At 38.5% G+C, this 14,984-nt stretch overlaps 1 long non-coding RNA gene across 2 annotated transcripts; it reads left to right on the top strand.

Moving 5' to 3' along the window:
* The first annotated feature begins 3,117 nt into the window (after positions 1-3,117).
* LOC104852653 lies at positions 3,118-14,533 on the top strand. 2 transcript variants are annotated; one of them, XR_777546.1, is made up of 4 exons: positions 3,118-3,230; positions 3,671-3,838; positions 8,861-8,946; positions 14,103-14,533. It is a non-coding gene; the product is annotated as an uncharacterized LOC104852653 (long non-coding RNA). The 2 variants fall into 2 exon arrangements; XR_777545.1 differs by having other exon boundaries at positions 3,630-3,838.
* Positions 14,534-14,984: the final 451 nt, after the last annotated feature.

The raw sequence follows: 14,984 nt of genomic DNA, 5'->3' as shown, positions 1-14,984 counted from the left end.
GTGTGTCAAAAAGCACATCATCTGAAGTGAGTCATTTTCTCAGAGGTCTACGAAGGTGTAAAGATACATGGCTGGGGTACCTGGGGCTCCTTCTATGTTTAGTCAGATTACTGGAAGGTTCACTGTGCTCAGCTCTGCATTCTGGACAACCACATTCCTTAATGCTGATCAAGAAAAGGCTTCAGGAGTAGCAAAATGGTGGCTTTTCCCTTTTGAATGTCCGATCTCAAATTTGGGGACTCACTTCTATCTACACAGATGTCATATCGCTGTAGTTCCATAGGTACATCTTAGACCAGAGATTTCTGTGAGAATGATGCTACTAACAAACTATTTCCTGACACTTTCAGAGGTAATAATTGCTACCGTGTTTATAATGTGAATGGTGTTGCAATCACAGGGTGGGGAAAGCCAGATGTAGAACAGAGTGTATTCAATTGTCTGACTTTGGGCTGAGGTCTGTGAACCGATGAGAAGGGATCATCGAAAGGTGGTAGACACATCTGGGAGATAGCAAGATAGCAAAACTGGTCAAGACATTTTCAGTGCTAGGTACTTACTTCTAATCATTATGAGGCATTTTCTATCTCTTTATTGATGTATCTATTTATCGATGTATTTATCTATGTCATTAGCTAATTTCTTTATTTTGTAGTACAGTGAAATGATCCTAGGAGCTCTCTTCCACTGAGCTCTATCCTTCACCCTTTTTACTTTGAGACAAGGTTTCACTAAGATGCCCAGGATGATCTTGAACTTGCAATCCTTCAGCCTCAGCCTCCCAAGAACCTGGGCTTACAGTGTGTACCAGTGACACTGAGGAGAGACATTTAGAAAATTGAAATTATAAGGAATCAGGGAGTTGGGCAGTTCTTTACCTAGGATAGAAGGCTGTGGTGCTATCCTGTCATACCCCCTTATGGAAAAAGAAGAAATGTTATTCCAACTTCCAGTCTGACAAGAGGAGGTTCTGAGAGATACAGTACTGAAGATTTGGAAGGAACTAGGATATTTATGAATATATAGAAAGTAGGCCAGCATTCTGCCAAATGGCCAGAGCTAGTGTTATAAGAGAACACTTCAGAAAACTGTACTTGTGTCCCTTGGAGTCGAGGAATACATATGTCCCTAGAGATGCCTTGCTTTCATCCAATTTTGAGGGTAGGCACTTGTCAGAAGCATTCTGAAATGGCCAGAAAACAGAATAAGGGGGAAGGTGAGTAGCTTCACAAGAAATATCTTGAAGATTCCTAATAGAGCAGTGGCTTTGAAGGTTGGTAACAGAGCCCAGACTGGGAGGCTTTCTGCAATTGAACTGGAATGGCTAAGAATAACTGGTAGCCACACCAGGATGACAGACACATGCTCCTTTCCTTCTAAGGTGATCCCCACTGCTGCCTGTCTTTGAAAAATGCCTGAAGTCCAGCCACATCACGCCTACCTCCCACATACATTTTACTAGTAAGAAAGATTACGTCTTCACTGCCAAAAAAGGCGACTAGTCAATTATATGTGAAACTGGCATATTGATAGTAATATAAGCCAACATTTTAAACTCTAAAACTGAATCATAACATCCTCATTTTTTTGGTAGCTAAAATATCAAACAAGACCTCAACCCATATTATAGTTCAGGAGAGTTGACACAGTAGAATTGAAAAGCACGGTAAGAAAAAGATAAAATTATTTTCTATTTGCCCGTTCATCACATTTCACTTGTTACACTCACTGCATGAGTGCCAGTTAATCTCCACAACAACAGTGCGCAATAATATCATTCATCGCTTTACAGATAAAGATTTTGAGGATGTGGGGAGCCAGCAAAGAAATGGGATTAAACCACTTATGGGTAGATCTAATAATTCAGCTTTAGTGTATAGGATTCAGCACTATTCATGGAGCGTTTCTGGAGTGATAGAAATACTTGTGTCCACTATCCAATTAGACACGCACTAAGCATAGTTGCTACTGTGTACTCAAAATTGGGTTAGTGATGGCTAAGAAAGTGGGCATTTACTTGTGTTTATTTGAAGTTATTTGGATTTCAACAGTGACGTGTGACTGGTGGCGGCCGCACTGGACAGTGTTCAGTTAGTCGCCTTATATGTTCGCTGCTCTTTCCCCTTCCTTCCTTGCTTGCTTCCTTTTTTTTTACTTCTTCCTTTTAATTTTTATTTTTTTGTCAGTACTGAGGATTGAACCCAGGACATCAGGAATACTAAGTACTCTGTAAATCCACCACTGAGCTCTACCCTCAGCCCTTGTCATTTTATCTTTGATATCTATTTATTTATGATAGTGTTTGTCATAGAGCCAGCATCCTCTCACTGAGCTACGTAATGAATTCTATGTTATTTACGTATTTATCTATTCATTGGAGACAGGTTCTTGTGAGTTGCTCACACTAGTCTCAAACTTGCCATCTTTCTGTCTCAGCCTCCTGCGTCGCTGTGATTACAAGTATGGGCCACTGTGCCCAGCCACTGATATTATTTCTGCAGATCACGGGATGTGCTAGACAGTGGCCTTGGTTCTTAGTGTGAGTGTCCCCTTCTCAGGCATTTAAGAGCGCAAACACACATACGCACAGATTTAAATATGGTTGAGAAGAACAATGTTCTGATACCAAATCTCTGAGGCTTCCTCTCTGTCCCTCGGTGAGAGGAGTGACACATTTGGCCAAGATGGGAGGGTGGGCCTTCCTCCCCTCTGGAGAAGGCTGAGCAACTCTTACATCCTGAACTTTACAAAACATTTTGCTTGAATTGGACGAACATAAAACCAAATAGAAAGATAGAAAGAGAAAAAAAAAAGGAGACTGTTTTGAAACTCATTAAGAGACCTGAAGACCTTAGATTTCTACCAGCTCCTTAAGCTATTAACAGTGTAAATACAAGCAACTTAGTTAACCTCTTTAGTCTCTAATTTCTCATCTGTAAATGGAGGAGGATACAAGGTCGGCCTCCCTCAGAACCTTTGCGGAGGTTTTGCTGATTATAAATGAGGTGCTGCAAGAGAAAGGAATGTGTGTGCTGGGAAGCGCTGCACGAGGATGGATTATTATTCGTGTGTTACCACAGCAACTGAAGGGCATCTCTGAGACAACAGAGCCTCTAACGGAAAAGCGGCGATTAAAACAAAGGCATTGTGGGGGCCGAAGTACACGATGCTGCACTAGCCAGAGCGCCCGAACGCTGAATACTGTGCCCTCCTTATTTTCAATTGAGAAAGTATTACACATATAGTTCAGTGATTCTGAAAATACTGCGAAGCATGGAAACTATTCCTATTTTGAAACGACTCTTAAAGTTTTATTTTCAATTATAAATATATGGAGGGATAGATGTGACATCAAATTTTGCCTTTTAAAGAATTGAGATTGCCCTGTATATTTTGTTTGTAACTGTATTCTTTGTGAATAGGGTGCCATGGCACTTTAAAACATTTATTCTTCTAAAATGTCCTTTTAGTAAATGCACAACATATGTTCATACCTTAGCTTTATTAACAAGCTATTTGAGTGTTTCAGGTCCTGATCCCTTATTGATATATGCTACAACACGGTATACTTTGAATATGCCATAATTTTTACAGAAATCATTTCTTCTATCTTTTTGGTTTCTCCCCAGCATTACTGCTGTATGGTATAGCAAACATCATTTTCTTCTAGCATTGTAGTGACAAGTGCTTTCTCAAGCAGTGGCATTTGAACTGAGGCTGAAATGACCAAAAGAATCCTGGCATGAAGACAGAGAATTCCAGAAAAAGAACCAGCAAGTAGGAAGCCTTTGTAGAAACTTTACTTAAGTGATGAAGCTGCATTACCTCCCCAAGGAAGGTTTGTACTTTATCCTTTGTTCTGGCTACACAGCAGATTAGACTAAGTAATTTCCTTGTTCTGCTCAGGTTGTCATATCTCACTGGGACGCTGTCCCCATAAACCCTTTAGACTACACTGAGGGGTAAGAAGCTGAAGCCAAGAGCATTACGTATTATGTATCTCCCACCTGCCCACATCCACTCCTACAATAATTGTCACATATTATCTTCTCTGGGCCAATAAACTGAACACGTGCAAGGAGATGAAAGTAGTGAAGTTTAACCTAGTAAAGTGACAATTACAAAAATAGATTCCTATCACATAGAATGTACTCAAAAGGATAACATTTTATTTGCTGATGACTAATATTTAATTCACTTGTAGGAATTATGAGGAAGAACAAAAGGGAGAATTTTACAGAACTTGGAGTCAATTAAATCTTTCTAAAAGTAAATTTCTGCTACCAAAGATCCATAGATGTAGAGTAGAAACAGATAACGTTTAGAAAGGAAATATGCCCCTGAATATGCATTATCTCATGGATGGCTCTCCGTGCTTCAGAGTTTCCCTCTTTGCCTGTAGGATGGCTTGGAGGGCTTACAAGAGATTTTAGATACTCCATTCTGCGGTTTCACAGGAAAGCACGTTAGTTTACAGATATTTGTCATATGGACCCCATACTTTCTCATCTCTTCACTATAACACCAGTGCTCTGCTTTTCCAATATTCCAGAAAACAAAGCTCTGAGTATATAACAAAATAGTGCGGTTCTTCAGTTCACAGAGTTAATTCTTTCCATGGCTCTGGTCACAAACTGAATTGGTTGTGAATGGGATCAAATTTAATGTTTGGATTCAATGTTGACCTTATGGGGAAATTCGATTCAGTTCACAACCAATTTAGCTTGCTACCAGAATTATGGAAAGAATTAAATTTGTAAACCAAGGTACCACTGTATACTCTTCACAGTAAAGCCAAAATGCAAAAGTATTTTAATACAACAGTGTATTTTTAAACCAACTGTCAGAGAATTTCTAATGCCTAACCTGTCCGTGTATCACTAATTACAGATGAAAAGGTCATCTAATCTTTTGAGTGTGGGAATGAGCCCAGGTTTGCTAATCAGTTTCCATGTCATTATGAATGACCCCAGCCCATATAAAATAGTGATTTCAGAAAGTCAAAAGGTATCAGAGCTTTGTGTTCCTTGAAAAATCACATGTTGTAATTTTAACTCCCAATGTAGTAGTATTTCGAGGCAGAGCCTCTGAGAAGTACACAGGGTTAGGTGAAGTCATGAGGATGGAGTTTTCATGATGGGATTTTTCCTTTCATAAGCCCTTGCTGTCTTATTTTGCAGGGGCACAAAGACAAAGTTATGTGAGCATGCAGTGAGAGATACAAGCTACCCTTAAACCAAAGAGAAAGTCAGTACCAGAGACATAATATGCTTACACAGTAATATGCTTACACAGCCTCCAGAACTGTGAGAAAATAAATTTCTGCTTTTCCAGCTACCTGGTAATGGCATTTTATCAAGGCAGACCAAGCCAACAAGTACAATCTTCTATTAAGGAAAAATTAAAGAGCCCCCATAGAGTCTAGTTTTCATTATAGAGACTGCCTAAAAGACTTGCTCCACCACTGATGGAAGAAATGAAAGAAATTCTGGCCATTCTATGGAGCTCTCCTAGGAAAGCAAATTCATGGATCATTGTCCAGGGAGCTACCTGTGTTGATTATTTACCTAATTTTCAAAGCATAGACTGTTCTGGGAAGAGTGTTTCTGGGCCACTCTGAATTGAACAGAGCTGGGCTGAGCTGAGCATTGTTTTGAGCCTTAACATTGAGTTTGGTTGACAGACTAGGGGATGCTGAAATTAAAAAAAAATTGTCCCATCCTTGGGGTATTAGAGAGTCTGGGAAGACTTTTTGAGAGTTTTATTCTTTAGATCACACTATAGTAGTCCATTGATCTCTGAATACCTCAAATGAAAAAGGTAATATTGAAATACAATAAGTACAAATTTGAAAGTCTCCATATGAACAAAAACCAACCAACTAATCAACCGTCCAATCATTCAACCAAACAAACAAGAAACACTGGCAGAGAATTTGACTGAATTGTGTTCTAGTGCATGGTGGAAAGTAGAACTTGGAAATAAGGAAGTTGGATATGTAGCTAATGAAACTTTTGAGCAAGGTACAGAAGGCACCACCTAGCTCTCCCTGCTTATTGTAAAGTACAAAAGGATCTAGAGGAAAACCAAATAAAGAATTGTTAAGGGAAGAGGAGCCTACATTTGGTAATTTGAAAGACCTTGAGCCTATTCAGGCAGTGTGCTCTGGAAACAGGGACTCGAACCAAGAGATGATTTCAGCCCCAACACTATACTGGAATTTCTCTGCCAGATTTTAGAGTTACTTGGGATCTATCATCCCTTTTTACCTTCCCATTTCTCCCCTTTGGAGCGAGAAGCTACTCTTTGCATATCTCACCATTGCATTTTGGGAGTTTATTACTTGTCTGGTTTCACAATTTTAAAGATGGTGAGACATTTTTCCCCAGGATAAATCATATCCTCAGCCTCACCCATACTGAATCCAATGATATTTGGGTGTAATTTCTGCACTTAGCTTTTGTTAGTGCTAGAATAAGTTAAGAGCTTTAGGAAGGTTTGGACGAAGAGGGCATATTTTGTATACAGGAAGGGCATAACTTTTGGGACAGTCATAGATCAGTGTGTTATGGGTTAAATTGTGCCTACCCCCAAAATCACCAGTGTGTTTAAATCCTAATGCTCAGTGCTTTACAATATACCTGTATTTGGAGAAACGGTCTTTACAGTAAGAATCAGGTTAAAATGCAGTCCTTAGGGTGGGCTGTAATTCAAAATGACCAGCATCCTTAAAGAGAGGGAAAGAGTGTTGCATAGGCATGGAGACTGGCACACATAGAGAGAACATGAGATATTCAGAGACATAAGGAAAAGGTGATCATCTACAAGTCAAAGGTGATGTCTTTCTCATCTTTCAGAAAGAAACAATGCTGCTGAATTTGCTGGTTTCTGTGATTTTAGAATTTCCATGCTGAGTTTTCATGATTGTATACACACAAGAGTATAGATTTTTGATGATTAAGCCCTCCAGCCTGCAGGACTTTATTATGGAAGTGCTATCGAATGAATACTGTATAGAACTGAGATCCCTTTGTTCCTCCACAGTTAGTAGTGAAGCTTAGAAAACGCCTTATGAAATGATTAAATACTTAGTATGTGAAGCACTATACCAACATCTAAAGAAGCTAAAACCAAAACCTCAGTCCATATTTCAGGATTATAATTTGGAAAAACCCATGCATTGATCAGCTTTCCTACGTCACTATATCTGACACCCACAACTTAAAGAAGAAAAGGTTTGGTTTGGCTCATGTTTTAAGGCAGTTCAGTACATGGTCAGCTGACTTCCATGCAGAAACATCGCAGTGGACAGGTGTGGTGGATCCAAGCTACTTAGTTCACAGAAGCCCAGAAGCAGAGAAGAGGAATAGCAACAGAAAGGAAGGGATGAAGGATCAAATTGTGGACCCAAGGACATGCTTCAGTGACTTACCAGACACACCCAGAAGTGTGCCCTACCCACCCCTTGGGTGGTTCCCTAGACAATCAAGTTGACACAATCAAGTTTAACCACCACAATCATATTTTTAAATGTCTGAAAAATAACAGAAAAATGAATTTTTGAGCTGAATAATTCATATATTTAAATTAGAAAACTTTTAAGATATGTGATTGTTTCTCTGTGTGACCATACTGCCACCTCTAGCAACACTCTTATTACAAATTGTAAAGTTACTATTCAAAGAGATAGCAAGAAATAAAAGCAACTGACCTTCTCTTAGCAAGTGCAACATATCATTGTCTGCTTTACTATTGTATATAGAGCTGAACTTGTTTCATTTTTAGCATAAATGCATACATTTTGAATTTACTCATTTTATACTTTTGGTTATTTATTCATTAAATATAAGCTCCTGTGATGAGTTTTATTTAACTGAAGAAAGCTACCTGGTGATAATCTGTATTTCCTGTGTTTTGAAGTATTTTGAGACTTTTTTTCCTAAGTATCACGTAATTGCAATATATTTAGTATTTTGAACTCCAAATTCTTTGATCTAAAATTTACATATTTTCTTCTATTGTGTATAGATAGGTTTTACAAAGACTTTATTAAATGTTCTTTGATCTTATTCATGGAGTTATACACATACTACAATATTGTAGTTCTGTCGTTTTTCAAAATAAGTGACTGTATTTGAAGACAATATAACTGGCTAATGTAATATAACATATAATGTTATAAATAAACACAGTTTGATAAATTCTGTTATTAATGATGGGAATAGTTCATGTAGACAATCCATGTATCAGGGTAAGACTACAGCTTTTACACTTATTGGCCAATAAATTTAAGAGTGTAGTAATGTAGGAAGAAATAATGGTGATGACAGAGCTTCATAAATTCATGAAAATATAATTATACAATGAGAGTAGGGACAAAAGTCATTAGTGTGGCATTTTCACAAGTCAAGCAGTGATGAGTTTTGTATATTGACCTGTGTGGGTCAAGTTCGGCTGCTGGAAAGAATGGGACATCAGTTGTGTAGGAAAGTAATGGAGAAGGATGAACTGTGTAACCACCTGGCCACTAGTTTTCTGTCTTCATAGGTGTGAGGGCCTAAAATTAAGGGAGTTGGAAGCTCCTTGTACATCCAATTCCTGTACTTTATAAATCACTATTTTGCCAGGGAGATATATCTCGTATATGAGGTAGACCAAGCTCTTGTCAAGTTCTATATTTTTTTTCATCTACTTGGGAGAAGGTACTTCAGCTGGGCAGAGGTACAGGGACATGGGTTTATCTTTTAAGGAGAAAGGATGGTAGAAATGAATTAATGTGTTGATGTTCTGGAATAGTTTTATATTTAAAAGTGTGATTGTTGAATGTATAATATTTTCTTACTGTTGCATTCATTTGCAGATATTGAACTGAATATAATCCAAACTGGTAGACCCTCTGAAGAAAACCACACTTATACTGGTCACAGTAATCTGAAGCTGTAAAAGGTAAACAATGCATGTTGCATTGCTAACGAAGAGTTACCTAGTGAAGAATGTGTGTGTCCTCTTTGATATTAAATGCTCTACTTTTACTTTTTTCCTTGCTTGATATGTTATAGGCATAATTTTTACTCCATTCCTTCACTCATTCATTTAATATGTATTTTATGTATGCAAAAAAGCAGAAGAGAGAATCAAGAGCTAAAAGATAATATTGATATTTGATGTAAGATGTACTAAGTATGTTCTGAGAGACTGAGTGAATATGTATTGGTAAGTGGAGGACAAAGATCTCGCGTGTGGGTCCACCTGTCTTATTGCCTTGGAAATACGTCCAATGCTCAGCATGGAATATAGTGTGCTATTACGATAGGGTGACTGACACAGGAGAGCACTGCACACCACTGCAATGGAAAGGAGCCACTCATGACACCGAGAGACCTCTCCTATGAGATGCAGAGTTTGTCAGCTGTGCTTAGCAGTACAAAATCAATACATTATCTAGGAGTGACATCAAGGATGAGATAGCACTACTATGGTAAGCCTGATATGACAATGTATTTATTCCTCTCCGCTATTCACAGGAAATCATATATATAATAAAAATATGGGACATGAAGTTAAATTTGGATTTTAGATTAGTAACCAAGCAGTGAATGAATGAAAATCTTCTGAAGAGTTAACCCCCCAACCGGCTTGCGTATAGAAGTGAGTCCCGCCTAAGCCCATTTGCCAACGTCAAAGTAACTTGCACCCAAATTTTTTTTCCAACACTAACATTTTCTCAACTAGAAGGACAATATCACAATTACAACCTCATATTTTGTCTACTCTGTTCCTAGTCGAGAATGCTTTGTTTGTCCTTTATGAGGCTTGCTTGCACTACTTTCCATAGAAACCACAGGACTGCACACCCTTGCACCTACTCCAGCTCTTGCACGTAGCTCACCTTTAACCCCATCGATTACTGATAAAAATCAGTGGCTTGGACCGGCCAGCGCCTTTGTCAGTTGCACCAGCATTGGTGGTCCTGGTGCCCTGCTTTCTGTCTGTCTTAGTTCTGTCTTTTAGTGTTTGTTTTTTCCTAAATTGTTATGGCCTGTGTCATACACTGACCATGGGACTGAAGCCCGCTGCAGAGGCTTCCAGTAACATTTCAGGGTTCCCCAGTAGTACATTTCAATAGACAATGAATACTACAAATAACTCTGACAGTGATAACCCAGAGATGGGCACATCCTCCAAGGGGAAAAGCTTTTCTTAAAATGTAAAGAAGAGGGAAACTATAATTTGAAAGTACCTTCCTCCACGCGATTTATGTAGGATATATAGTTCCCCGAAGGATTATATCCAGTGTGCATACTCATTTATTCCAAAAAGAACTACTGTCCTGAGGAAATCCAGGCAGTGTGTGCTCTTAGTGATTCTTCTTGTGGGCCTCTTGCTTGGAGGCCAGCAGTAATAATACCAATGTCATATTAACTTGGATTATGTGGCCACCCTGTTTACTCCTTCTGATGTTTCTCCCGAGGCAGCTATTACCTTATATATATATATCTAAAATGAAAAGGATCACACTATGATACGTAATTTTTATTTTCCCTCCCCTCTCCTCCCTCCCATCTCTGTTCCTATCTCCAGATTCCCAGAAAGTCTATCTCCCTGTGTATTATGAAGATAATAGGTTATCTGTATTTTATTTTGTTCTCCAATTATTTATACTTTGGGTTCTTAGCAGAGAGACCGTGTGATATTTAAACTTGTGGGTCTGATTTATTTTGCTTGTCTATTATAGGCACAAAATGCATCTGTTTTCCCACAAGGACTCACATTTCCCCTTTCTTTTTGCTGAGCAGTGCTCAGACCACAGTTTCGACGTTTATCCATCTGCTGATGAGCGTACAGGCCGCCTCCATAAGTTAGCTAGTTTGGATTGTGCTGCTATACATTGGTTAGTCACATATTAATGTGATATGATGTATTTAACTCAAATGCATTTACAGACATTTTATAGACAAAAGAGGTATAACTGGGTAAAATGGAATTTCAAATGAGTTTTTACACAGATGATCTCCACAAACTATGGAGGCCTGATCATTATTATTGCTATTTTATAAACAGGAACACGAAATCTCAAAAAGAAGGAATATTTTTTCTCCATAATATGGGCAGATGTTAACTCATATGACTCAACAAATAAATGTTTTTTAGCACACCACACTATCATTAATATCAGCTTTTCGTTTCCAGACATATGAGCTAGAAAACTGAAAAGGGAAGAGATTCTTCTCTTTTATGTTTGAGTGAGTGGTAAAAAGACCTTTCCACCTCCATCACACCAAGTTTGAAAATGGTAAAATCAATTAAAGATACTTATTCTACCTGTTCGTTTTTAAAGATGCTGTTTCATCAAAGGAGCAAGATCAGAACACTATACCACAGGAAAAAAACCCTCAAATATGAAAGTGTGTTTTGCCTCAACATCATTAATGACTTACCTACTGGTGCTAATGAAGGAAAGTTAAAAGCACACTGTTTTATCAGAATATCTTACTTATTCATGCCTTGACAGGCTTGATAGAGTGTACTTTATAATTTACTCCTTCTATCCATCAAGGGAGCATACTGGATGAAATGCATCATTAAAACACTTACTTTAAATATTTTTCTATGTCATCAGAAGGCAAAGACCTAAAGCCCATGATAAATAGGGATAATGAGTAATAACAGTTGTGAAAGTGGTACAGTAGAGGTCACAAGGGAAGACTCAGAACATCACAGTCAAAATGAAGTAGGTTGTGGAGCCAGAAAGACCAGGCGAGGTTCCTGAATTTTGTTTCTTGGGGTCACTGTCTGGAATATTATTCTAATTCTGTGTCATAGTTACAATCATTTGAGATTTTTATTTTGTATTAGTTTATGGCCACTCTTCTTCCAATGATGTGAAAGCTCCATTGAGAACAATAGTTCAGGACCTACACATTTCATAGCACACAGCAGAGGAATGACTGAATGTGTAAATGAATTATTAAAGTTTGCAGAGAGCAATTGCTTGATACTGGGCTTTTCTTGTTGCTCAGGGTTTGCATTTGTAAAATAGCACTAGATAATGACTTTTTCAAAGATTTATGTTGAGTTTTAAGTTTTAAATCATACTGCCTGGTGACAGCAAGCGTGCAAGGGGCCAAGAAGTGGCAGCTGTTTGAATAATTGTGGTCCACTCATCTTCACGGGTGATGTACATTCCTCTTCATTGTTGAGTTTGTCAATCATTGTAGCCAAAAACGTGCACCACACCTGAACAGAAGCTTTGCTGCCCACAGTCTTCTCTCTGCCACGAGACGGTGACTGTTTTAGATTACGGTCATCTCTTCAGTCGGGGTCCAACCCTAAGCTCATACAGAACAGACCCCGACCCAATCAGATAACTCATAACAGGCACAACATCAGACTGTCCCTCACCTAGTGATGTCTTTTTTCTCCCTCCCTTCCTTCCTCCTTCTTCCGTTCTTTCTTTCTTCCTTTTTTTTTTGGATTTTTGAGACAGGGTCTCACTATGTAATTCAGACTGACCTGGAACTCACTATGAAGCCCAGGTTGCTCTCAAACTCACAGTGAACCTCCTGCCTCAGCCTCTCAAGTACCACTACACCTGGCCCATAGTGATGTCTTTTTAAAAATTTAGTTCATTTGCCCTTGTTTGCAGTTCAGGTACTTTACACTCTTCTTGAGGAGTGAGTGGTTTCTTGTACGTATCATAGCATATTTCTCTCTTTTAAAAATCCTCATCACCTCCCTCTCTGTCCCCTTTTAGTAATATCTTGATTTAAGGTTTTCTTTTTCAGATTTATGATATCATAAAGGAGTTAGACATTCAGCACCACTGAGTTTGAAGCCCTCCTTTGCATTGTGACGTTATCCTCCATTCGGAGGGGTCTGGTCTGATACTGTCTGACGTTGTAGGGTAGCGGTGGTGAGCAGCAGCTCCCAGTCAGCTGCAAACTCAGAAGGGTGAGCAGTTGACACCCCTCAGGGAGCACATGTTTCTATGCTATGATGCAGGTAGTTAGGTGTGAGGTGGTAAATGCATACTGAACTTACAATATTTCCAATTCCCAGTGAATATTGAAAAGGAACCCCTTTACATGTCAAGGGACATTTCCACTTGTTACTGAAAGCCACTGAGATTTCAGAGTTGCTGTGCAGGATAGGCTACTGAATGCTGACTATCAGAACATTTATGAGATGTAGAATGAGCTGAAAATATTTCTCAAACAGTGAATGTTTGGTAGTGGACAGGCAGATGAATTTTAGCTGATGAAGGCAAATAGACAATGCTTTCTTGTCATAAAAATGTCAACGCATCAGCATCTACGTGGTTTCATTGTCTTTAATCTTAGAGTCTTCTCCTCGCTCCTGCCCTATTCAGTCCACTAACCATGGATGCCCAGATCAGATCACTGGGTAGTTCTCCAGACCAAGCACTTCATGAGCCTTGGTCACAACTTCAGTCAGGTTTGTTACGGACTTTGTGCTCCTGGCACATGGAATTACGTGACTCCGTTCCCTGAAATGGTTCTGCCACTTCCTGCTTCACAAAACTCATACAGATGCCTCTCACAAGTCTTTCTGCACAAAAAAACCACATTTCCCACGTTTTTTATTATATTTATTTAGGCACCGGGTATTGAACCTCAGTCTTTGAGCTTCCGAGGAAGGCAGTGGAACCAGTGAGCGAAATCCCCACCCCTTCCCATCTTTTACATATGGAGTCCTCCCCAGTTTTAACAGTTTACATCAAGAGCTGGATCTTCTGCTATCATCAGCACAGTACCATGTTTAGGACATTGCCTTTATTTAAACTCTTAGTATCCTTGATGATTTATGAAATGCCTGGCATATAATATATGCCCAACAAATATACGTTATAATGAGTTGAATTCACAGATTAATTCAAAGACGACTATGGAATGAAGCAAAATCTTGCCTGTTCCAAACATGATATGCATCATAAAATGTTGATGTATTAAGTGAGAACAGATCTTTGGATAAAGGAAGAGTCACGCGGAGGCATTCTGAAACCTAAAATGTAGCTGTCTTTCTCATTCATTTTAATAACATAGTTTTAACACCATGCATCAAATTCTGTTTGCTTTTTCCAGGTCTCCAGTTGATATGCCTTTGGCCAGCATTACAAGACAAGACCTTGACAGGTTTAAAAACAACAACAACAACAAAACAAAAAAGAAAAAAAAAAAGATGAAAAATATCTATGTTTAATGTCCTTTGAAAATCACAGTAACATTTTACTTTATGCATCTCATAAGATTGGTATTAGCCCATAATAAATTGGGATGGAATTTGCTATACTTATTACTAAAAGAAGGAGCACCACCTCATGTTTTAACATATTCTCCAAGAAGACACAAGCAAGTACAAGGTTTTTTAAAAATTGAGTATCTGTATACATTAAAAAATAGCTACCCACGATTCCTGCTGAACCTATGAGAGACTGGAAGTTTTACGCATCATTTTCTGACTTTACACTTTCCTCTCATGGACAAGAATAGTATCCATGTCATGAAGAAGAAAACAGAAGACATTAATGTTACATTTTCGAAAGATATGTTAAGAAAAAACAAATCTCCACAATGTGTGAAAAAAATAAAAACTTCATCTCTCGTGCTATGTGCGGTTTTATTTTAGAGGACCTTTTTTCAGTTAGGTTTATAAATGCTTATGCACTTATAACATATGATGTTTTGCTTATAGAATTTGGAAAAGATATTAATTTCCCATTTTGCTTCTTTGTGTCCTCAGTAGGAGAAATGCATTTTATTTTGATGCCAACAAGGAAGGCCTACTTGACTCCCACAAATAAATGAAATGCTGAATAGGGCCATCAATAATTCACGTGCACTGTGTTGAAGGCAATGATTGCTTGGCTGTATAAAATGATTTTGCTTCAGTGCAGAACCAGTGAATTGTTCCTCATTGGTCTCTTTCATTCCTTCCTGTGTGTGTCCTTAACATATGAGATGCTC

This window comes from Fukomys damarensis, unplaced genomic scaffold (assembly GCF_012274545.1).
Source record: "Fukomys damarensis isolate Sample0158 unplaced genomic scaffold, DMR_v1.0_HiC HiC_scaffold_35, whole genome shotgun sequence".
Classification (NCBI taxonomy): Eukaryota; Metazoa; Chordata; class Mammalia; order Rodentia; family Bathyergidae; genus Fukomys; species Fukomys damarensis.
The sequence above is the reverse complement of the archived record's forward strand: the minus strand, read 5'-3'. Positions and strand labels throughout refer to the sequence as shown.